Raw genomic sequence first — 26008 nt, forward strand, 5'->3', positions numbered from 1 at the left:
TTACATATTAATTAATAGTATGCCCTTACCCAATCAGTAGTGTGTAAACATGATAGGAAGCTGTTGTGTGTGACAGAACAAGTTGTCCAGCAACATCATTGGCTGTATTGAAAGTTGTAAGAATTCAAACGTAGGAGTGCAGTAGCATTATATCATACGAATTAGCCAAATTTAGAAAAGTCGTACAAATCCTAACGATTTCGCTGTGAGAGAGTGTTGTAGATTTCGCTAATGTTGATTCATTAAATCCATGTCATCAGGGCTAGCCCTTGGGTTTGTGGGGCCCTAGGCAAAATCACGAAAATGCCTTTAAAACATCCATAAAACCACTGCAAACGATTTTTTAAATGAAAGCACTAAAACACATGCACTATACTTTATAGTTTGGTAGATGACAAATAACGAGTCCAATAGTTTTCCCCCCAACATGAAAATGTTTGGTTAAAATGTACATATATGCATAAGGGAATGTGTGGATTTTAGTTGCCGTGACAAGTCACCATTTTATCTCCTTATTTTGATCACCTTTCAACTTTTTTCTTGAAGTACATTAACCAATGTCTCAATTAATATGAGGTTATGGAAACTGCAAGTATGATAATTACTGGGTAACATTTTACAATAAGGTTTGCATTAGATATCATTAACAATGTATAATAACATTTTCCAGCATTTCTTAATCTTGGATAATTAGTCAATTTATAAAAATACAATTGTTTACTGTTTGTTTAAGTTAGTTCATATTGTATTAACTAATGTTAACTTATACAATTGTTAATGTTATAAATGTTCTAGTATATGAAGAAATTAACATTAACCAAGATTATTAAGTATTGTTAATGTTTACTAGCGTAGTTAACTAATGTTAACAAATACAACCATAAGTGTTACCCATTATAGTAACACAAAATAAGAAAATGCTGTTTAATTAATTTTCATATTAAAGGACACTGCTGAAAATGTTTGAAATCCCATTTCGTCTAAATGCAAGAAGACCAATGACCATTCAATATGCAAATAGCAAAACCATCACTGCCAGATTTATACTGGCAAATATTCTAACAAAGTAAGTTTTATTCAAAAATAGATCCCACTCCAATGAAATTATCTACAAAACAAAGTTTGAATGAAGTCTTCATTAATACAAACATATTTTTAAGTTAAGAAGCAAAGACTTGGGGGTCTGGGTAGCTCAACGAGTATTGACGCTGACTACCACCCACGGAGTCGTGAATTTGATTCCAGGGCATGCTGAGTGCAGGGGCGAAAATTTCATCAAAATGTTGGGGGGACAATAAACATAACAATTCTCGAGCAATTTTTGAAGGGGACACCAAGGTTTTTTTTGTTGTTGCCCTGTTTGCATTTGTATTATTTTATTTCTTAAACAATTATTTTAAGAATATATCATTATATTATTTACAATACACATATTTTAATGATATTTTAGGGGGGACAACCCTCAGATGGGGGGGTCCTGACCCCCCCGCGATTTCCGCCTATGGCTGAGTGTCACAGACACGGCTGGAGGCGCCTCCTCCTCGAGCCGCCGGAGACCGCATTCACCCGAGTACTAATTACTCGCCCCAGCTGTTGCCCATTACCTCACCCTATTTAATCACGCCAGTTGTTTCCTTCCTTGCGAAGTCTTGTTCTGCCCCGGCGACATTACCAAGCATTATTGTTTACCTCTCTAGTCTTCCCGTGTACCGATCTAGCTTCTCTCCGTTCCTGTTTGTTAGCCACCTGCCCTTAGACTCTAGCCTGCCTGACTACGTTTGTTTGCTGCCCGCCCTGATCTTAGCCTGTCCCAGATTACTCTTCAGTCTCTCTGCTTTACTCTGTTTGCCTGCACCAGACCCTTGCCTGTATTATCTGAGCTTGCCTGTTTTCAATAAAACCGCACATGGATCCCAACCAACCTGAGTCTGCATTACAGAAGACTTCGCCGACACTCGATCCAGCGGTGATCACCCGCCTATCGGAGGAACTCTCTGCGCAGGCGAACCAGCTCTCCGCGCAACAGCTCCAGCTTGGGCGCCTCGCTTCAGCCGTCGAGGAGATAATGCGTACTGTACAGGCAGCGCTCCAACCCGCGCCGGCTCCCGCGACCGCACCCGCGGTTCCTCAAGCTAACCTGACGCCAGTCGGCGATTCACTCCCCCAAGCAGCCGCCAGCCCGCGACTCGCCTTCCCGGAAAAGTTTGACGGCACGCCCTCGAAGTGCAGAGGCTTCATCATGCAGTGCACCAATTTCCTCACACAGCAACCGACAGTATACCCGACAGATCAGAGCAAAATTCTCTTCGTCAGCTCCGTTTTGACGGGCCGTGCTCTCGACTGGGCGACCGCGGTTTGGCACAATCAGGGCTTCACACAATTCTCCTTCGACTCGTTCATGCAGAGCCTGATCGACGTCTTTGATCACCCTGAAAGTGGTAAGAGCGCCGGTGAGCAACTGCTGGCCCTCCGTCAGGGAAATCGCACAGCGGCTGATTACGCACTCACCTTCCGCACCCTCGCAACGCAAACCGGCTGGCTCGAGTGCACCCTAAAGCTCCTCTTCCGCCAGGGTCTGAGCGCGGATCTGCAATCGGAGCTGGCGTGTCGCGATGAGGGGGCCACCTTGGAACAGTTCATCTCGCTGGCTATCCGTGTCGACAACCTCATCCGCTCCCGACGACCAGCTAGATGGCTCCCGCAGCCCGCTCCTGCACCCCAGCGTCAAGCGGCTCCTGAACCCATGCAATTAGACCGCGCCCACCTCACTCCGGAGGAGAGAGAACGCCGTATTTCCAACCGCCTCTGTCTCTACTGTGGTCAGGCCGGACATATCCGCTCCAACTGCCCGACGCGCCCGCCCGAACGACAACAGCCAGGGGTGAGTTTGTTACTATCTTCCACTCTATCCAGTTCCAGCCTGAATGTACCCATTTCACTCTACTACCAATCGCATAGCTTAAATGTCCACGCCATGATCGATTCTGGTGCGGCTGGGAATTTCATTGATGTGGACTTTTGTAAGAAATATGGCATCCCCTTGACTGTGTGTGAACCTCCCTTGGCAGTGGCGGCCCTAGACGGACGGCCCCTGGGTACCGGTAAAGTGTGCAACACCACCACCGACATCCGCCTGCAGGTAGGAGCACTGCACACCGAAACCATCCGTCTGCACCTCGTCACCTCCCCTCACCACCCGGTAATCCTCAGCCTCCCCTGGCTCCGTCTTCATGACCCACGAATCTCCTGGCGGCACGGTCAAATCACGCAGTGGGGCACCGACTGCTCGGCGAGGTGCCTGAGAACTATCCACCCCTTAACCGTGGGGGCCACCAAGGCCCAGGAAGCTCCCGACGACTCCGCTCTGATACCCCCCATGTACGCCGACCTGCGCGAGGCCTTCAGCAAGGCCAAGGCCTCCCAACTTCCGCCCCATCGACCTAGCGATTGTGCCATTGATCTCAAACCGGGAGCCACACCACCCCAGGGCCGCATCTTTCCCCTGTCAGAACCCGAGTCCTTGGCCATGAAGTCATACATCAAGGAGGAACTGGCCAAGGGATTCATCCGGCCCTCCACGTCCCCGGCAGCCGCCGGATTCTTCTTCGTGGGTAAGAAGGACGGCTCCCTTCGCCCATGTATCGACTACCGCGGCCTCAATGACGTCACCGTCAAATTCAGATACCCCCTGCCACTCGTACCCGCAGCTCTAGAGCAGTTGAGAAATGCAAAGATCTACACCAAGCTGGACCTGCGCTCCGCCTATAACCTGGTGCGTATTCGGGAGGGAGATGAGTGGAAGACTGCCTTTTCCACCACCACCGGCCATTATGAGTATCTGGTGATGCCGTTCGGCTTGTCTAACAGCCCCTCAGTGTTCCAATCCTTCGTCAACGATGTATTCAGGGATCTTCTCAACCGCTACCTTATCGTTTACATCGATGACATACTAATTTACTCCAACTCCCTTGAGGAACACATCTCACATGTCCGGACCGTCCTCAAACGCCTCATCCAACACCAGCTGTACGCCAAGGCCGAAAAATGTGAGTTCCACCTGAAGTCAGTAGCCTTCCTGGGGTACATCATCAGCCCAGATGGAGTGGCCATGGATGACCACAAGGTGCGAGCTATCCTGGAATGGCCTCAGCCCGCCACGGTGAAGGAGCTCCAACGCTTCCTGGGGTTCGCAAACTTCTACCGCCGGTTCATCCGCAACTTCAGCACAGTTGCTTCCCCTCTCACCGCCATGCTGAAGAAAGGTGGCAATAAACTCCACTGGTCAGCCGAAGCCCTCCAGGCCTTCACTCAACTCAAGGCACGCTTTACCTCGGCACCCATCCTGCACCACCCCAATCCTGACCTCCCCTTCGTGGTAGAGGTGGACGCCGGTATCGGGGCCATCCTCTCCCAGCGCCACGGAAACCCACCTAAGCTGTTTCCCTGTGCCTACTATTCCCGCAAACTCACCCCCGCCGAGCAAAACTATGACGTTGGAAACTGGGAACTGCTAGCCATAAAAGTAGCCCTGGAAGAATGGCGTCACTGGCTGGAGGGGGCCAGGGAACCGTTCCAGGTCTTGACGGACCACCGAAACCTTGAGTACCTCCGCTCCGCCAAGAGGCTCAACCCCAGACAGGCTCGTTGGGCCCTGTTCTTCACCCGCTTCAACTTCAACATCTCCTACCTCCCGGGTTCCAAGAATACCAAGGCAGACTCCCTCTCCCGTCAACACGAGACCACTGCCCAAACCCTTGCCGTCGAGCCCATCGTACCGCCCGAGCTCTTCCTGGCTCCTGTCCAGTGGGATCTAATGTCCGACATTACCCAGGCTCAAGTCTCAGTCCCACCTCCTCCTGAGTGCCCTGCGGATCGGACCTTCGTACCCCCCAGCCTCCGGGAGAGGGTACTCAGCTGGGTGCACGACTCCCCAAGTTCCGGCCACCCCGGAATCACAGCAACCACCCGCCTTCTGAGTAACCGCTTCTGGTGGGGGACCCTACCCGAGGATACCGCCGACTTCGTCAAGAAGTGCCCGGTCTGCAACCTAGCTAAGTCTCCAAAACAACCACCGGCCGGCCTGCTCCAACCTCTCCCCATTCCTCATCGTCCATGGTCACATATAGCTGTGGACTTCATAACCGACCTACCCAACTCCCAGGGGCACACCACCATCCTCACGGTTGTGGATCGGTTCTCCAAGGCTTGCCGCCTGATACCTCTGCCCAAGCTCCCCACTGCCCTCCAAACCGCCGAACACCTGTTCCAACACGTGTTCCGCTTCTACGGTCTGCCCGAAGAAATTGTCTCGGACCGGGGACCCAGTTCACCTCCAGGGTCTGGAAGGCCTTCTGCCGTCTCCTAAATATCAACCTCTGCCTCACCTCCGGTTACCACCCCCAGTCCAATGGACAGACGGAAAGGCTGAACCAGGAAATCATCAGATTCCTGCGAACTTACTGTCACAACAATCAGTCGGACTGGAGCAGGTTCCTTCCATGGGCTGAATACGCCCAGAACTCCTTGCTCAAACCATCCACCAAACTGACCCCCTTCCAATGCACCCTGGGGTACCAGCCTCCTCTCTTCCCTTGGTCCGGAGAACCCTCGGAGGTCCCCGCCATTAACGACTAGCTGCAGTGCAGCGAAGCAGTTTGGGACCAAGCCCACGTCCACTTACAGCGGGCCGTGGACCGCACAAAGTCACAAGCCGACCGTCACCGCCGTCCCGGACCCGACTACGCCCCAGGCCAATGGGTTTGGCTCTCCACCCGAGACCTCCGCCTCCGCCAGCCCAGCAGAAAACTCGGCCCTAGGTACGTAGGCCCCTTTAAGATCCAAAAGAAAATTAACCCTGTTACCTTCCGTCTCGAACTCCCCACTAATTACCGTATCTCTCCCTCTTTCCATGTCTCCCTACTGAAACCGGCCAACGACCCGGGGGCCGAGGAGGAGGCCACACTCAGACCCCCTCCCCTGATCGTGGGCGGTGAGGAGGCCTTCCTGGTGCGAAGACTACTCGACTCCAGGCGCCACCGAGGTCAGATGCAGTACCTGGTTGACTGGGAGGGGTACGGCCCGGAAGAAAGGTCCTGGGTCGGCACCAATGACATCCTCGACCCAAACCTCATCTCAGAGTACCATCGGACCAACCCGGAACGACCGGCCCCTCGACCTCAGGGGAGACCTCGACGTGCGTCGCATCTTCGCGTCAGGAGCCGCTCACAGGAGGGGGGCTCTGTCACAGACACGGCTGGAGGCGCCTCCTCCTCGAGCCGCCGGAGACCGCATTCACCCGAGTACTAATTACTCGCCCCAGCTGTTGCCCATTACCTCACCCTATTTAATCACGCCAGTTGTTTCCTTCCTTGCGAAGTCTTGTTCTGCCCCGGCGACATTACCAAGCATTATTGTTTACCTCTCTAGTCTTCCCGTGTACCGATCTAGCTTCTCTCCGTTCCTGTTTGTTAGCCACCTGCCCTTAGACTCTAGCCTGCCTGACTACGTTTGTTTGCTGCCCGCCCTGATCTTAGCCTGTCCCAGATTACTCTTCAGTCTCTCTGCTTTACTCTGTTTGCCTGCACCAGACCCTTGCCTGTATTATCTGAGCTTGCCTGTTTTCAATAAAACCGCACATGGATCCCAACCAACCTGAGTCTGCATTACACTGAGTGACTCCAGCCAGGTCTCCAAAGCAATCAAATTGGCCCGGGTGCTAAGGAGGGTAGAGTAACATGGAGTAACCTCCTCGTGGTCGCGATTAGGGGTTCTCACTCTCAATGGGGCGCATGATCATTTGTGCATGGATCGTGGAAAATAGCATAAGCCTCACATGCTGGGAGTCTCCAAATTGTCATGCACAACGAGTCACGTGATAAATGTGGATGCGTGGATTGATGTTCTCAGAAGCAGAGGCATCTGAGACTTGTCCTCCACCACCCGGATTGAGGTGAGTAACTGCACCACCACGAGGACCTACTATATAGTGTGAATCGGGCATTCAAAATTGGGAACAAAAGGGGATAAAAATGAGAAAAAGAAAAAAGAAGCAAAGTCTTAACATTGTTTTTCCTGAAACCCAAACTCTGTTCACTTGTGGTTTGTGGCTGCTAAAAGCTTTTTAGACAAACTGAAAAGATTCATCCATCATCTTTATTACTATGGATGATAAAAGAAAAAAAAAACACGTCACCTGATCCTTTTCACTGTCAAGAACTAATATGAAGCGTTCTGTGTAGATTTGGACAACTTTTTCAGCTGTAACAGTACATAAATAGACAGAGTTTAAAATGTACATTGTAAAACAGATAGTTCTGGTCCTGGATCGGTCAGTAAAGTGTTCCAGTTGTGCTTAAATACACAATATTAATGACTATAACAAAACAATGCACTTACTATTGTGATTAGAACTTTAACACAGTTTGTAACTTATTTCACACACATTCACACGAGACAATAATATGGCTTCAATTCAGTTCTGTCACTTTTTTTGTTTATAAAAGCCATATTTCCGAACTAGACTAAGAATTTCACTCATGTGGACATAGGGCAAAGTCATAAGGCCAACACTGATGTCCCAGGTGTGTGCAGACAGGCTATGTGGGAATGGGTGATGGGATATGTGTGTGAATGGAGAACATAGGAAACGTGCTTGACCCAATTCCAGACCAAACTGCCCAGACAACACAAAGCTGAGGTGAGCATAAAACAACATCCCTACCACATGTAAAAATAAAGAAAACTAAGTGAATTCATTTAATATTTCAGTAATGTGTAATTAACATAATAGTTCAGTAATTAACATTTATAATGATTAAAGACATGTTCCAGGATCAGTACATGTTAAGCTCAATAGAAAGCATTTGTAGCATAATGATTCTTACCACAGAAAATATTTAATAAATAATAATCGTTTATTAATAAATAAATAAAAATTGTGGTTACAATAAGGCACTTGCACTGAAAGTTACTGGGGTAAGTCCATAAATATTCTAATTGACATAACATTTTTAAAGTATAGCCACAAGATGCAAAAATTAAACATATTAAAATTATTTTAGTGTAATGAAATTTCTGTTCTTCACAATTTTAGTGTGATAAAACTACTTTTAGGGTTTGCTGGCATTTATCATCATAGTAACAAAGCTGTAATGTTGGATTTCACTTTATACAGATTTTAATCACACATAAATCCTGTTAATCATGTTTAAGTCTTGTGGCTATACCTCAGAAAAACTAGATTTAAATTTGTATGGGCTGGCCCCATTCGCTCCCATTGTAAGCGCCTACCTGTACACCACATTTCAAAAATATTCTTGGTGATAATCTGCATTATGCCACAAATGCTATCAGTTGAGTTTAACTTGTGTTGAACCCAGAGTATTTCTTTAAAAACAAACACAAATGGAACTTAATCAATTTGGGTAGTAGCTGCAGGTTTAGTTTAAATCAATTTCTACCCCAAAACCGCAACTTGTATGTCATCTTAATGGCCTCTTGTCTTCTATGCTGAAGTTGTCAGCAGCTGTGTTATTTGAATGAAGTGCTCTCGTTCAACTCAAAAGTGTGACGTCGAAAACAGGGTTGAGGACATGCTGTTTGAACAATGTTATCGAAACCAGCGAGGCAGAGCAGAAACACATTCCGCTGGCGTCCCCGAGGAATCCCTTCCTTCAGACAAATACGCAATCGATGCCGCAAGTCAATGCCATCCCATTAGAGGATTAGTACTTCCTAGAATCTGTCCAGAGCAGAAATGATAAGAGCAAAAATTCATTAGATATGCATGCCCGCTTGGCCACGACCACACAATGTATGACCTTTCTAATACAGAGAAAGAGCCGGATTAGATGCTTATGATTAGACCATCAGACCACGCCTTCCATCTCAGAGTCGATTGTGACTGGATCAGGGACATCAGATATAGAAAGCAAGCTTCAAATGAAGGACTGCCTAAATGTAAACGTATTGTACTGTATATGAATAGGAAATTAAGCTGCAGATGCTGTGGTTGCAGTTTGCTTGAGCTGAATTGTAACAGACAAGGGTCTTTAGGGAACTGCATTTATTGATTTTTTATTTTTTTCAGAAAAAAACGGATTATGATGTCAGGATGTCCTGGGCACAGATGTCTAAAAGATCCACCAGCACAAAATTTTCTATGCACTGTATGGTCCGTGGCAATGGCAATGAAAGCACACAGATTTAATATTTTCTAATGCTTTAAATATAAATGTAATAAACATTGGGGTGTTCTACGCAAATACCCAGAAGGCCTGTGTCCGTGGTTGTTCATTATGATGTGTTTTTTTAAGATGTAATCTCCCCATGGAACTAAAGGTCTTTTTCACTAAGTTTCATGGCCATTTAATTCATGCCGAAACTTGCCGACCATAACATGTTTTATAAATCACCAACAATAATAACACAACTATTTAAAATATACTCTGTGTAAGCATGTAAAACGCAGACGCTTTTAGCTACACAAGCTCAAATTCACATCATTTTTTTTCTGAAATGCATCAAAGTGCAATTAATAACACACACAAGTTAAGCATTGCATTCTCAGTGGTACCACAAGAGCACTGTGGCTGGCATTAGCGTAAACCAGGGCTATAGAGCTGTTCAGCCATGACGTCAGTTTGTAGGCAATCCCGGAAGTCTAATTCGCCATCGGTTCCCTATGGGTTATCCTTTGGTTTTTTATAATGGGGTTAATTAACTTATGAGTAAAATAATGTTTGTGGTAATCATTATGTGACGATATGTGGACGCTTTGTTCTACAACTTCAATTACACAATTTCATACCTCAAACAGGGATTTTGAAGCTATCGTGTGTTTAAAAAAAAAAGGATGCAAATCACTATGGCTTCAAAACTCACGTGTAAGGTATCACTGTGTGTAATTTATGTTGTAGAACAAAACATCCACGTTTTGTCAAGTAATGTTTACCACAGGCCTTATTTTACCCATTAAAACCCATAGAAAAATTCAGCCTGATCTCATTAATATACCTAGCTATTTGTATGTTAATATTTGTAACAATTAAAAGTACAACGTATGTGCGTTTGGATAGACACAAAAATGTACAATATGGACGTTTGAAAGCATCTAAAAAGTAAACATTTTTATATATTAACAGCTTTAGAAATGTAAAATGTTGACGGATCTAATACAACTATATTTAAATCAATTATAAATATATCTGGGGGCCTAGGTAGCTCAGCGAGTATTGACGTTGACTACCACCCCTGGAATCGTGAGTTTGAATTATGTTAGTGCTGAGTGACTCCAGCCAATGACTTAAGCAACCAAATTGGCCCGGTTGCTAGGAAGGGTAGAGTCATATGGGGTAAGCTCCTTGTGGTCACAATTAGGGGTTCTCTCTCTCAATGGGGCACGTGGTAAGTTGTGCGTGGATTGCAGAGTTTAGCATGAGCGTCCACATGCGGTGAGTCTCCGCGGTGTCATGCACAGCGAGCCACGTGATAAAATGCACGGATTGATGGCCTCAGAAGTGGAGGCAACTGAGACTTGTCCTCCACCACCCGGTTAATAAATAATACATTTTTGATTAAATAGACAAATGGCAAAATTCAGTACAAAAGTAGCACAAAGGGCGATGCGCTGCATCCGATGTGCTCCCTGATGGCATACAATAGCATTGTGTGATGTGGAGAGTAGAATTTAAATTATGAATTGCTATAAATCTTCTCCTGATGCACTCCATGGCTGTCTCTCGTTTCAAAGGCTGCGTGATAGGTGGGATGCGTCCTTTGAAGGCTGCAGTATACCGAGCATCCTCCTTTAAACAAGTCTAATTTAAACAAGATGGCCTTCGTAGGACGAATGGAAACGGAACATAACATGGTTGCTATGACAGCATCCACATTTTAACAAGTGCGAGCGCTTCGATTGAGAAGGTAACAAAGTCCCTTTGGAAGGGAATATATGAGGTCAAATTTAGGAGAGTTATAATGATGCAGAGAGAAAAGAAAATAGATTTTACAGGTGTACTTTTAGTCTAATACTTTATTTAATTATATATTAATTTAATAATACATATTATATACTCTGCATCCATCTACTGAGGCACTTCAGCTTGGGAATTAACATTCCTTGCATTTGAACATAATATTTACGTTCAAATCGGCGAATTTTTTTTTTAGACATTTCCGTTGAAGCAAAGAATTGTGGGTTGTGAGCGCCCACAACGGATACACCTCTTGCATCCTCTGAATTCCCGAGGAAGAAGGTGGCATTCGAAGGCTGCATTCTAAATGTCCCACTTGCTTTTCTGAAACGAGACAGCCTCAATGATGCGCGGCTGACAAATGCGACCTCCGGAGGATGCAGCCTTCCGAACGTGACCTCATTCAAACATATACATCACAGAATATGGCATGTCGCAAACGGTTACGAGACACTTGAAAGACAATGAGCATTCAACATCACTGCCATAAAACCATTGGTTATAATGCTTGAGGCGGCAGTTTTTTCATTTTGAAAACGAATCCAACGTGGGCGTGTTGGCAGTTACAGAGGGTGCGATGGCGCTGCAGCGGATGGAGATCGCTGAATAAAAGGCTTGCATTTGGGTCTGTTCTTCACAGAAAGCAGTCTGTAGATTTGGATTATGGCTAGCAAATGTATGGATTAAATTTTGTATTTTTTTTTTGGCAAATTCTGAAAACTCCTTTTGTGTCCCATGGCAAACAAAAATAACACTAAAGCTGCGTTCACACTGCCAGCTAAATTTGTCACTGCATGTTGCCAGTGGCTGACAGTTAGGTTGCTAGTGGTGTGTATGGAGAGTCTAAACAGCACTGTTTCTTTACAATTCATATTATTATTAAAATATTAGGATCACATCAGCTCTACAATCTTCTCTCGTATTGGCTGTTGCTCCCTAAAGTCGCTGTTTGTTTGCATAAAATTAAACATTTCTCAACTTTGTCGCATCGCTGGACACGCCCACATCCGGTGGCCAATGGACGCCGTCGCTCGTGTTACCGGAAGTCGCCAGCTCTCATTAAAAATGAATGAGATGAGGTTGTTTTGTCGCTGCGTGTCGCCGGCAGTGTGAATGCAGCTTAAATGCTTAATATATGATTAAATTACAGAGTTTTTATTCATTTTAATATTTTAAAGTTTCGTCTTTGCTAAAGTGATTTAATCCTTTAAAACTTTGTATAGGGCAGCAGAAATCACACAGAACTGCATGAAACCATTAAAATATCATATTATAACGTCATCTGCATTAAATAAAAGTGATGGCATTTAACTAATCTGCATATTATAATTTAAATGTAATGAACTGATTAAATCTATTAATTATTCAATATTAATTAATTCAAACAGTACACGTAAACATTTGTAAATGATGACGTTTAGATGCTCAATATGTCCATATTTTACGTTTCAGTGTCTATGCAAACGTAAGAGAATGTACGTTTTCTAGAACCAAACTTTACATAAGAATATATACAAATTCTCATGAGATCACATTGGAAAATCCCAAGGAAACCCATGGTGAATTCTCTTCCATGTTTTTGGACTTAAACAAACACAACTGCCTATAATTTTCAATTAATCTGAATAATAACATCTGATGTAATGGCACAAATTTTTTAAGGTAATTATATAACCGCCTGCATTGGCCAAGCATTTGAAAATCTGCGTAGAGTATGTTTATAGCCTACGGTAAACTCTGTATGCAAATACCATTTTATTTGTTGTTCATTCACTGTGATATTTTATCTGACAGATATATTTAGATTCTCCGTCGTACACAGACAACCAGTGAAAACCCAATCTGAGAATTTCCTGTTCATTAGTAGCTCCTAATGAGCATGTGTGCCGATGACTCATCACAAATGTTTTGCTTTTGCAGTAAACAGATAAACTTCAGCCTAAGGGGTTAAGAAAGCACTTGTGCAGAGGGAAACATTCAGGGTTGGGGAAGATACATTGAAAATAAAAAGTAGCCTAAAAAGCTAATATTTCAGTATACTCATCAGATTTTCACAAGGACTATTTTCACATGTAGTATTTTGTTTACCTTTAATATTTTTAATATATATATATATATATATATATATATATATATATATATATATATATATATATATATATATATATATATATATAAAATGTTCAAAATGTTTGAATATTTGGTGGAAGTTTTTGTCATTTTGCAGATTGTCAACTAAAATATGTTATTTTTGTTGACTAAAGTTATATGCCATTTTAGTAAGAGTAAAAATTACTAAAATAAATAAAAATAAAAACATAGTTGCATTACATTAGAATCATCCATACTTTGAGACAGCAGAGCCATCTTTCCTTGACTCTTTGTCACCATCAGAACAGGTTTATTTGCACACTTGGAAGGGGAAACTGTATATACATGTTGTGTAAGTGCTGAGGTCCTTGCAGGGGCACCTGGGTCTCAAAGGTGTCCTGACCGAATGGCTCGATGTAGTTGTGTTTCTAATACTACATGAACAGAGAAACGCCATTAAAACAGGCCTCTGGAGAGAACAAGGATGTGTGGGCTTCCTCACCTCCTTTTGTTAACCCCTGTGATAAGGTCACTTTAAAACCATTCTTTAATCACTTTTGCCAGGTTTTTCTTTCTCTTTTAATGTATAACACACGCAAACAGGCATTTAACTCACGCTAACAGCTTCCTCATACCCAATACAATCACTCATCGTTTAACCCTCCCACACATTAAGAGATTTCCATCTCTTTCTCTTGGCTGAAGGTCAGTGGACTGTCTATTTTAAGGTCAATCATTGAAGTTGTGAGCCTTTATCACACTTTTGCTGACCCCTGGAAATGCACAAAAGCTGCCTGAAGTCTAAGCACACAAGATTTATGGAGTCTCCAGGTAGGATGGCAATGTCTGGTGTGAGTTTATATACATTGTAATGGCAGACATTTTCCCAGGGTAAGCACAATCTCTGGTTGGTTAGGTTGACAGTCTGGCTGGTCCAAAACCGAGTGAGCTGCCTTGCTGTCTACTTGCTTCATAGGCAGCTGGCTTTGAAGATAGCATCCTAACTGAAATTTAACCTCATATGTGACCAATTTGGAATGCTCTACATTGGCAGAAATTCCAGCAATGCCACATGCAAAAGTGGCACAACCGTTTAGTGAATTTACCCCTCAATTTTAATGTAATTTTTTTTATCAATAATTATATTTTATTTATATAGCACCTTTATAATACTCAAGGTCGCTTTACAAAGGTACTACCAAAATCATATTTACAAAGCAAACAAAAAAAATGTTAATGTATATAATATATTAATAGAGTAATTAAAGATATCTGAAAAAGTCTTTCTTGCTAGTTACAATAACTGTCATGTTCACTGTTGTCTTTTATTTTTGTGCTTTTATGTTGAAGTTTAGTTTAGTTCCTGTTTCCTGTTTGGTCCCAGAGCCAGCGCCAGTAGCCATGACCGTCCAAGAGCCAGCGCCCCTCGAGCCTTCCAAGGCTCCACCTCTCGAGCCTCCCGAGCCTTCCAGGGCTCCACCTCCCGAGCCTCCCAGGGCTCCGCCTCTCAAGTCTCTCGAGTCTTCCAGGGCTCCTCCTCCCGAGCCTCCCAGGGCTCCGCCTCTCAAGTCTCTCGAGCCTCCTAGGGCTCCGCCTCTTGAGCCCCCCAGGGCTCCGCCTCTCAAGTCTCTCGAGCCTTCCAGGGCTCCGCCTCTCGAGCCTTCCAGGACTCCGCCTCTCGAGCCTCCCAGGGCTCCGTCTCTCAAGTCTCTCGAGCCACCCAGGGATCCGCCTCTCCAGCCACCCAGGGCTCCGCCTCCCAAGTCTCTCGAGCCTTCCAGGGCTCCGCCTCTCGAGCCTCCCAGAGCTCCGTCTCTCAAGTCTCTCGGGCCACCCAGGGCTCCGCCTCTCGAGCCTCTCGAGCAACCCAGGGCTCCGCCTCTTGAGCCTTCCAGGGCTCCGCCTCTCAAGCCTTCCAGGGCTCCGCCTCTCAAGTCTCTCGAGCCACCCAGGGCTCCGCCCCCCGAGTCTCCTACGGCTCCGCCTCCCTAGCATCCTGAGCCTTCCACTGCTCCGCCCCTTGAGCCTACCAGGGCTCCGCTCCTCGAGCCTTCCTCGGCTCTGCCTCCAGAGCCTTCCGAGCCTCCTACGGCTCTGCCCCCAGAGACTCCAGAGCCTTCTAGGGCTCCACCTCTAGAGCATCCTACGGCGCCACCTCCCTCGGCTCTGCCTTCAGAGCCTTCCAGGTCTCCGCCTCTGAAACCTCCTACGGCGCCACCTCCCTCGGCTCCACCTCCACAGCCTTCCAGGCCTCCACCTTTAGAGCCGCCTACGGCGCCACCTCCTACGGCTCCACCTCCCAAGCCTCCAGAGCCTTCTAGGGCTCCGCCTCTAGAGCATCCTACGGCGCCACCTCCCTCGGCTCCACCTCCAGAGCCTTTTAGGCCTCCGCCTCTAGAACCTCCTACGGCGCAACCTCCTCGGCTACGCCTCCAGAGCCTTCCAGGCCTCCGCCTCTAGAGCCTCCAAGGCACCACCTCCATCGGCTCCGCCTCCAGAGCCTTCCAGGCCTCTGCCTTTAAAGCCTCCTACGGCACCACCTCCCTCGGCTCTGCCTCCAGAGCCTTCCAGGGCTTCGCCTCTAGAGCCTCCTACGGCGCCACCTTCCTCGGCTCCGTCTCCTGAGCCTTCCTCGGCTCCACCTACCGAGCCTCCCACGGCTCTGCCTCCTGAGCCTCCCATGGCTCTGCCTCCTGAGCCTCCCACGGCTCCACCTCCTGAGCCCCCCGAACCTTCCTCGGCCCCCTTGGACTTCCCGCCTGCCCTCTGTGCCCCCTTGGACTGCCTTCCTGCCCCCTGTGCCCCCTTGGACTGCCTTCTTGCCCCTTGTGCCCCCTTGGTCTGCCTGTCTACCCCCTGTGCCCCCTTGGACTGCCTTCTTGCCCCTTGTGCCCCCTTGGTCTGCCTGTCTGCCCCTTGTGCCCCCTTGGACTGTCTGTTTGCCCCTGGTGCCCTCATTTTGTTTTTTTTTCATTTATTTTTTTGCTTTAGGATCGTCTGGAATCCGATCCTTTGGGGGGGATTCTGTCATGTTCACTGTTGTCTTTTATTTTTTTGATTTTATGTTGAAGTTTAGTTTAGTTCCTGTTTCCTGTTTGGTTTTTGTAGTCCTTTGTAGTTTCTTTTTACGATTGGTTCTCCTACCCTGATTGTTGCCCCAGGTGTCCCTCATTCCCTTGTTTGTTCCTTTGTGTATTTAAACCCTGCTGTTTCTCCATTCCCCTGTCGGTCGTTGAATGTTGATGTTTGTGCATATTTTTATAGTCTGTGTGTTTAAATCCTGTCGGTACTCCATTCCCCTGTCCCGTACTCTCCGTTGATGGTTTTTTTCATGTTTATGTTGTTTTTTTCCCATCGTGGATATTTTATTTGTTCCAGTCTTTTTTGTCCTATTATTTTCAATTAAAGAACTGCACGTAGATCCGCACTCCTCGTCTGCCTTCTCCTCCTTCCCACACAATTCGTAACAATAACATTGTAGATATCTGAAATCAACATGAAATGTTGAAATAAAAATGAGCATTTTTACTAGTTGAAATTCAATTGTTGATATTAAGCATGGATATTTGTACTAGTAACAATGTAACAGTTGATATCAAAATTATAATTCTTACTAGTAATTCATTTAGAATACATTTTAGATATCTATAATTGCATTTTAGACAGGAATGCAATTATAGATATCAAGACTTATGTTTTTTACTATATGAAATTCAATTTTTATGTCAATGATGTGTATTTCTGTGAGCAATGACATCATTTTTTTATATAAAAAATGTAAGTTGTTCCTTGTAAAATTTTTACATGCACTTTCACAGGTAGTAATTTCATTTCTGATCTCAACTAGTACATTTATAAGTATTGAATTGTAGATATCTATAATTCATTTCCTGCATGTGGTTAAATGCCTAAATGGTTTGCGATACATGACTGTGCAATACAGCGAGGAACATTAGGTTGTTGATGTACGATTGTGGGGTTGCACTGCAATATATATTGTCATGAGTTTTTTCTCACAGTGCACTGAATGAGTATGTTTGTGCTGAGTGGACTGTTTACAGTGACCTTGACTGAGCTGCTAAGATCAAACTCTGTGATGCCATAAACCACGTGGCCCTCCTTGAGTTCCGGCGCAGCTGAGGTTACCGGTGATGATGTGTGATGTGTCAGTCCACTGGCAAATGTGGCCTGAAACATATGTGGGTTCCACTGGGGGGCCCAAATGCCTTCCTGCCTCATAGTAGGGGACGGGACCATAAGGACGTGCTGGGAATCAGGTCCCAAACAATTGGGGCTTAAATCTCCAAACGGTTGTGGTTTCAGAGAGGAAGACGGGTCAGGACCCTGATTTCTCATTAGTTCTCCAATTCGGACTTCCAACAAGAGGCCCGCAGGAAAAAAATACAAAACAGGGCAAAAGGCACCGGAAAACATTTGGATTGAGAACTGACACATTTTTCAGTGGTTCCTCCTTGACCACCAAAATCCAAACACAAAACACACAACTCATACGCCTTAAAGTCTTTTGGTTGTGACTCCTAGCAGTAAACACTTTATTATTTGTTAAAAAAGTGTTTTCCACTTTATAGGTACAAAAGAGGAAGTACAGGAAATGATGGAAAGAAGAAGCGGGGAGTGGGCATTGCATATGTTGAAAGCCAGATTCAAAGTTGCTTTATCTGCATGAGCACCATTGCTCATTGTGTTGGAGCATACTCGAGTAAGTCTTTCGAAGATGTGTACAGGTCATATTTCAAGCCAACATTTTTAGAAAAACATAAAATAATCTACATAAAGAAAATGAAGCCCATTTTAAGACACTGAGCATTTCTGTATTGTGATATTATTTTCATGACTAAAAAAGTGCATCATTACTGTAATGGAAAAAAATCACATTAATGTAATAATTTTTTTTATAACAAAAAGTTGAATGACATTAAAACTATCATGATTTATTCTTGCAATCGTACTGTATAATATATCATTATTTCTTCTGCATAACAGTAAAAAGGATGCCGTTTTTTTGTTTAGTATTTTGCATTACAGTAGGCTACAGGGAATTTGGTACAGCCTACCATCTTAAAACTTTTATGTTCCTATAAATATACTTATTTTTTAACACAAAATATAATTTCTTTTGTATTTACATTTTAGGGTGAAATGTGACCTGAACATGTTACTGACAGATTTCGTAAGAATCACCTTTATATTTTCCCCAAAATTCACATTACTGTAATGCAAATACTATAAAAACATAAATAAACAATTCTCATTACTGTAATAAATTAAATCATTCTGTCTGACCACAATGATTGTTATTATAACAGTATGTTTAAATAACTGCAGTACAACAAATAATATAATTATGTATACTTGGCAATTGTACTGTAAAAAAAGAGAGTTTGTGCATGTAGTAAAAGATTGATCTTGTGATTTAAGAATAAATGCCGTGACCAAGAATCAATATTTTTACCCAGTCCTATAAACAATCATTGTTTTTTCTGCATAACAGTAAGGAGAATGACATTTTTTCACATTACAGTAGGCTGATTGTTAATAATGTCACAATCAAAACAATTATTATGGCCCTAAAATAGGCTTCATTGTATATATATATATATATATATAGATAGATAGATAGATGGATAGATAGATATCTCAATCGGTGTGTGTGTGTGTATATATATATATATATATATATATATATATATATATATATATATATATATACACACACACACACACACACACACACACACACACACACACACACACTGGTCAGCCACAACATTAAAACCACCTGCCTAATATTGTGTAGGTCCCTCTCGTACCAACAAAACAGCACCAACCCTCATCTCAGAATAGCATTCTGCTATTCTGAGCATTTTTGGCACCATTCTGAGTAAATTCTAGAGACTGTTGTGTGTGAAAATCCCAGAGATCAACAGTTACAGAAATACTCAAACAAGCCCATCTGGCACCAACAATCATCCATGCGATTATCTAATCAGCCAATTATGTGGCAGCAGTGCATAAAATCACTGATATAGGAGCTTCAGTTAATGTTCACATCAACCATCAGAATGGGGAAAAAAAAATAATAACAGTGATTTGGACAGTGGCATGATTGTTGGTGCCAGATGGGCTGGTTTGAGTATTTTTCAAAGTGGATTTTCACACACAACAGTCTCTAGAATTGACTTTGAATGGTGCCAAAAACAAAAAAACATCCAGTGAGCGGCAGTTCTTGGGTAGTAAAACCCCAGTCTACCAGACCAGAGAAGCATCTGCACTCATCAGCAACAAGTTCAGTGTGTTGACAGCCATTTCAGAACCAAAGCACGTAGGCTGTAGGAGAAAAAAACGTTGTTGGGTCGATCTTCTCAAGCTCATTGGGTTAAAACCTGTCCGTGAAGCACAACATTGTAAAAGCTTTATAAACTCTTTAATCAGACTGGGGAGAGTAAGTGTGCCTTAATCCCTCTGAACTGCTTTCTAATTGGATTCTGGCCAAATGACTCTCGTGCACATACAGGATTGAAATTATGTCTGGGCTCCTACAGCCACCGCTAACTGAACCATGACAGATGTGTAAACCAGTGGCCAAAAAGTGTCCAGGCTCACATTTACTTGGATTAATCATTTAGGATTAAAAACCACACATTTTGGACACATCCACTAATAAAGCCTCATAATATATTGTTGAGCCATATAAGAAAGGCTGCAGTATTACATCAACCAGCTACAGGCTAAAGGGTACAAGTGATGTTTCCTAATGTATGAGGTCACAGAAACATTGGCTGGAGCTATTGGCACTGAATTAACCAAAAGCAGGAGGGTTAGACCATCCTTCACCTTGACTAAATCACTCAGTCAGGGAAATAACACACTGATCAATGGAGTTAGAGAGGAGACCAGGCAGAAAAGAGCAAAAGAGTGAGAAAGAGAGGAAAGAGGGATGAAGTATACAGGGTTCATAAAGGTGCTGGAAATCCTTGAAAATGCTTGAATTTTAATGTGGTTTTTTCAAGGTTTGACAAGTGCTTGGATTTTGGATAAAGTGCTTGAAACTGCTTGAAATTGAAATTGCATTTGTATAATACGAACAGATAAAATAGTCTAAATGCCTTCACATACTGTATATTTACACTCTAAACCAGCTTAAGATATTATTTACACCAATACACAACAAAATGGTTTAAAAAAAAAAATCTGGGGCTAGATGTCTCAGTAACGATAAGAGTCAAAAGTCCAATTTCACAAATGCGTTCTCTTGCAGGGGGTTTGTATGTTCATTTCAAACACCTAGTTCAAAAATCTCTTAAATTAGAATAATTTTAATGAATTCTATCCTCCAAAGTAAAACTTTTCTACTTTTACATACTATATAATTACAACAACTATAGTAATTACTAGGTACTACCCTAAACCTAACACTAACCCTAACCTTAACAAATATTAAGTAAATGTAGTTAACTAATATTTCTCAGTACTTTCTTGGGTAAGTACACTGTCAAGTATACTGAAAGTACACGTATTGTAAAATAAAGTACAGCTGTAAATTTTAACTATCAGCTCTTAGGTTAAAGAGCAAACTTATGGAGGCGGCTGTGGCTTAAGTGGTAGAGCGGGTCGCTGCCAATCGCAGAGTTGGCAGTTCAATTCCCAGCCCACACGTCTCCACATGCCGAAGTGTCCTTGGGCAAGACACTGAACCCCAAGTTGCTCCCAATGGCAGGCTAGTGCCTTGCATGTATATGTATGTGTATGAGTGTGAGTGTGAGTGTGAATGTGTGGGTGAATGGGTGATTGGGACACAGTCTAAAGCGCTTTGGTAAACTCTAAGGTTAAAACAGTGCTATATAAGTGCAGACCATTTACCATAACTTAATTAAACCACACTTGAATACTGTACATTCAGGCAAGGGTAAACTGTATTATGACAATAGATTTTTTACTTAAATGTGTTCTAAGGACAGATGGGACTTGTTATAAGTCGCAATCACATGACTCGCTGGACTGAAGCATCAGTAATTCCCCAGGGTTGTGGTGCGCTTCCGTCTTCCTGGACGATTCGGACGAAGTATCATTGCATGGACATTTCCAGCTCTAAATGTAAAAACAAGATGTTCTCTGCAGTGCTTTTCATGTGGAGTTAAAAATGGCATGAATCATGTAAATTCAGCTTCACGATTGCTGTAGCAAAGTGGATAGCCACAATTAATACTGTGGAGGAAAGGTGTTTAAGATTTTTGATGTCCATTGCAATGAATACGCAAACAACAGGGACATCTTTTAATTAGTCAAGCTCCCACTTACACTTTTGGAAACTTTTAATGTTACTTCAATTGGTGCAATTTAGCCCATTTATGTCTTTATATTGTGGAATGGTTTGTTTGAAAAAAGTTTAAAAAAAAACATTATTGTTACATATTGTATTGTTGTCTTTTCTAAGTAGGAACTAAATGATTTTTGACAGGAAAAGTATATAGAGAAATTTCAGCACTTTAAAAATCTGCAATTAATTGCTATTAACAATGAAACATAAAGATATTAATCACGATTATATTTTTTTTAATCGACTGACAGCACTAATAATTATAAACAGAAAATACTTTAAGAATTTAGAAAATAAAAATCACAAAAATAAATATTCAATAGAAAAATATAAATCATCAATACAAGCTTTGATGTTGGCTTAAAGCCTTGTATGAAATTTCAAACAAGACTTGAAGCTTGAATGTTATTTAGGCCTTATGTAGTAATACGTCTTGTCAGTTTTGTATCAGCACAAGGACAACAAACTTGAGCAGCCACAGTAAGACACAAATATCCAGAGAGAAATGTCTGGCTTACAGTGCATTAACCCAAAGCCTCGAAATACAGCACTTCACAGGGCTACCCTAATCCTCTCTAGTCACATGCATAAATGACACACATAAGTGTGCAACCTCAATATGCATCCAGTTTGTGCAGCAATGGGTTTTGCAATCATTATCAAATTCACTCCATCTGTCAGAAATAATTTTCATACTGATTGTAATATATTCAAAGGCTTTATGCCATTTGTCTATCTGTCTGAAGCAATAAAACAGATTCATGCAATAAGAACAGACGATCTGAATGAGTAAAATGACAAAGGAGGTGATAAAAATACTTGATTACTTTCCGTCAGCAATCTGTTCACTTTGGAAATGTTAGTGTGGAACGTCAGCTTACAACAGCTTCAACTATTGTTTAAAGACAAGACCCAAAAAATAAAAGAAAGGAAGAAGAATGCAGAGAAGGATTTGATCAATTTGAGATATTGAAAAAGAGAGAGAAAAAGAGAGCTCATTTGGAAAGAGACAGCAAAAACACATCTAATTGTAACCCTTGCTAGCATGGGTTTTGCCTCGATTAATCCAGAAAACATCTATGGGGAGTGCCCGGTAGAGATTTTAGTAGACTGAGAGGATCAGAGAGGGGAAGTCCAGTGTCATACAGCACCATAGAGCACAACAGTCTTGTTCCAGAAGTAAAAATCTAAATTAATTTATCACAAAGAGGAATGGATTTTCAACTATAACTTATAAACCTTTAAAGACAGACCGACCGTGAGTTATGAGGTTGTTCATCAATGGTATATGCTTCCGTTGAAGCCATCCAACCGCATGAATTCATATTCATTGTTTAAAAATAGTACTTGGTAGTGGAATTCATGGTAAACAACTACAGAATGGTACAGCGGAGAAAAATCCACCAATCAGAGAACCATGGCCAAAGAAACCCAAAAAACGTGCTTCGAAGCGACCACCCACTCCCATGATGCACTGTGAATGACGTAAGCAAAGTGAAATTTGCACATATCACTTTTTGTGATTTGACGCTCTCTATGCCTCTGGTCTGAACGTACCATAAGTACACAGCCTTTGTTTGTACCTTTGTTTTTATGTCCAATTTTCAAATACCTTTTTGCTGCAAAACAAAGTTTGTAGCTCTATAGAAAATTGAGGCATATAGTGTCAAACTGAAGACAAATGTCAATTTTTCAAGTAATTATTATTATTCCTTATTTCATTTCTCTTTTATTTTTGCATTATATTTAATACATTATATTATGGCATCTTAATATTTTATAAATAAGTATTATATTTATAAATTCCTTGCATGCCTTTTCATTTAATTGGATGGTTGTATTTATAGTTTATATTATATTATATTATGTATTATAAGTTGTTTATGTTGTTTAATCGGGAGATATTTAATAAAGATGTTTGAATTACACCACATCTTGTAGCTTGCGTTATTTCCGAGATGCCTGGCGGAGACTGAGAAGCTGCCGCATGAACAATAATTAAGACCGTTTTCCCTTTAGCTTGTCACGTGTGAAACGCCACATTAACAGTACAGTAAACAAACTTTTTATATTCGTTATACCTCTCCCACTGCATCGTTCTTAACTGCTGAAACAAGCACTATGCAAGTATTCCCCACACTCTGTGATGTCATGACAGTGCTGCTGATGTCATAAAGGAACCGCATGTCTTTTGCATCATGAGTGATCAGTTTATAGGATCGGCCAAATTACAGATCACCGATCGAGTCATAGGACGTGAATATCGGCCGATACCGATCAGTGGCCGATTAATCTGAGCATCACTATCCACCATATTATTTACATTGCAATGCAAGATGGGATTCTGATTTCGTCATAGCATAGAAGCATAGAAAGTTCTAAAAACCAAGCCCTTCCACTTTCAAAGCACCGGAAGTAGTTAGAATGAGTAACGGACGCAATGGGAGAAGGCTTGAGTGGACTGACTAGTTTATATATTCTTGTTTGATGATCGAAAACATGGCCGCATCATTGCATTAAAACAGTATGCTCCTACAATATCAGCTTTAAACTTTTATTCAGTGGTTGTTTGAATGTTTGTAACATAAAGAAATAAAGATATTGTGATGTTTAATAGGCTTTTTGAGCAGCTGGTACATTATGACTACTTTAATGATACTTTTGGTTCCTTTCTTAAGCTTTAAAGTGAGGCACTAGAAATCATCCTTCTGTTCTCCGCATTATAAAGAATGCCATACAGGTTTGGAACAACATGAGAGTGAGTGAATTATGACAGAATTTTAATTTCTGGATGAACTACTCCTTTAATCTAATACAGTATCTGCATAAAAATCCTATATTTATTGCTGATATGCTGGTTATATCTACTTTGATAACCACCGGCTCTCTTGTTTATGCGTGCCATACAGAGCGCGTTCAGTGAGATTGCCAACTGAACATGAAGTCACCACCTAAATAACGCATTGAAAGCCAGATGTTCTTTACAGATGTATGAAATTACTCAACAAAGTATGCGCACTGACAGAAGACGTTTAATTTCAGGTAGCGGATATAATGTGCATGGTGGGTAACTGTAAGACGTCTCAGATACAGAATGACACAAGAAATACTGTTAGAGACAGACACCCGCTTGAAGAAACACTATTATATTTTTAAGAACAAATGACAGAAAAGCCATCTATGCGCATGTCTGATGCAGTGTTTGTTTGGAGGTGTGTAGTCTCGTGGAACATGCGTTTGTAAAGGGTTCTCACGCTTTCTTTGTCTCAATAGTATTGTCAATGAGAATACTGCAAATGACCTCAGACCATCTCAACTCAGAAGGTGCTTTTAGTTCAGTTCACTTTATTACCACAGAGCAGTTTGTTTGTGTGCAACTCTGCAGGGTCACTTATACATAGCCTATACATCTGTGATTAAAACATAAAATAATACAAAAACATGTTCACCTTGCGTGACGGTAAATGGAAAGGTGGTTATATGATTTTTTTTTACTACTTCATTTAGTTTGAAGTGCAATTTGAATTTAGAATTTTTCATTTTCAATGCTAAATCACTAAAGCAAGAATATTCACTGATCTCTCAGTCGAAGGGGTTGACGATGTAATTGGATATTGTGATATCTTTTTTTTAGTTTTAAAATATCGTGAACATATTTCTCGCATATCGCCCAGCCCAAGGAGGGAATAAAACAAAGGTATTCACACACATTCAAATCATTACCCTTCCGAAGCAGCTAAACTGGTTCCTTGGATGAATGGTGATAAAACACCAACATTAAACCCACAACAACCCAGAATAAGTGATTATTGTATTTGCCCGGACAATGAAATACCCGACCGGTAGCCCATGATGGACATAATGCATGGATGAAGTCGACAAAATGTATTTGTTCGAATGGTTCGTTGCCAAAGAGATGTTGCCCTTCACAACTGTTGAAAAGCCATCTTTCAAAAAGTTGCACAACACACATTTTAATTGCATGTTTCATTTGTATTCAAAGTGTGAAATCAATCTGCATTGCGTTATTGTGTAGGCTAATGCTTAACAAAAATTAACCCTATAGTACCACTTAGCATCCAACCAGCAGTAATACAGTGTTAGTCGGTTTGAATGTGAACACAGCACCGAAAAGTCTAGTGTAGGGTAGTCCGGAAATTTACACCGATACTAAAGCTCAGTGCATACCTAAGCATATTACAGTCACACCATTCAATATAAGTATTAGCGAGTGTCACTGTGTATGATAGCTGCTCTTTCAAATTGATTTGATTGGGCTTTATTAAACTTATACTATTTATTAAACCTGTGAACAGCTTTGATGAAAAACAACAGGATTCAGAGGGATTTTTGAGCTGGCACTCAGAAAGAGGGACGACTTGGACTGATTTGAAGTGACCATCTGTGTCATAATGAAAAACATGCTTTGTAACTTCAACTCTTTTCACGAAAAGGCTTTCTCCACACTGTCACAGGCATACGCAATGCGCCGGAAGCTTAAAATTAAGTGCAGCTGGTTTACTATGCAGATCCTAAGCATCAATCTGGGACACAATATCTCACAAATGTTATTGGTGTACAAAGGTCAGACAAAGGATAAAGGTTA

The 26008-nt window shown here is 42.4% G+C and overlaps 1 protein-coding gene across 5 annotated transcripts in view; it reads right to left on the reverse strand.

Annotated features, from left to right (window-relative positions):
• Window positions 1-26008, reverse strand: part of pde1ca (phosphodiesterase 1C, calmodulin-dependent a) — a 91779-nt gene that overhangs the window by 34236 nt on the left and 31535 nt on the right. The gene's annotated exons all lie outside the window — the stretch shown is intronic.

Source organism: Xyrauchen texanus, chromosome 41 (assembly GCF_025860055.1).
Source record: "Xyrauchen texanus isolate HMW12.3.18 chromosome 41, RBS_HiC_50CHRs, whole genome shotgun sequence".
Classification (NCBI taxonomy): Eukaryota; Metazoa; Chordata; class Actinopteri; order Cypriniformes; family Catostomidae; genus Xyrauchen; species Xyrauchen texanus.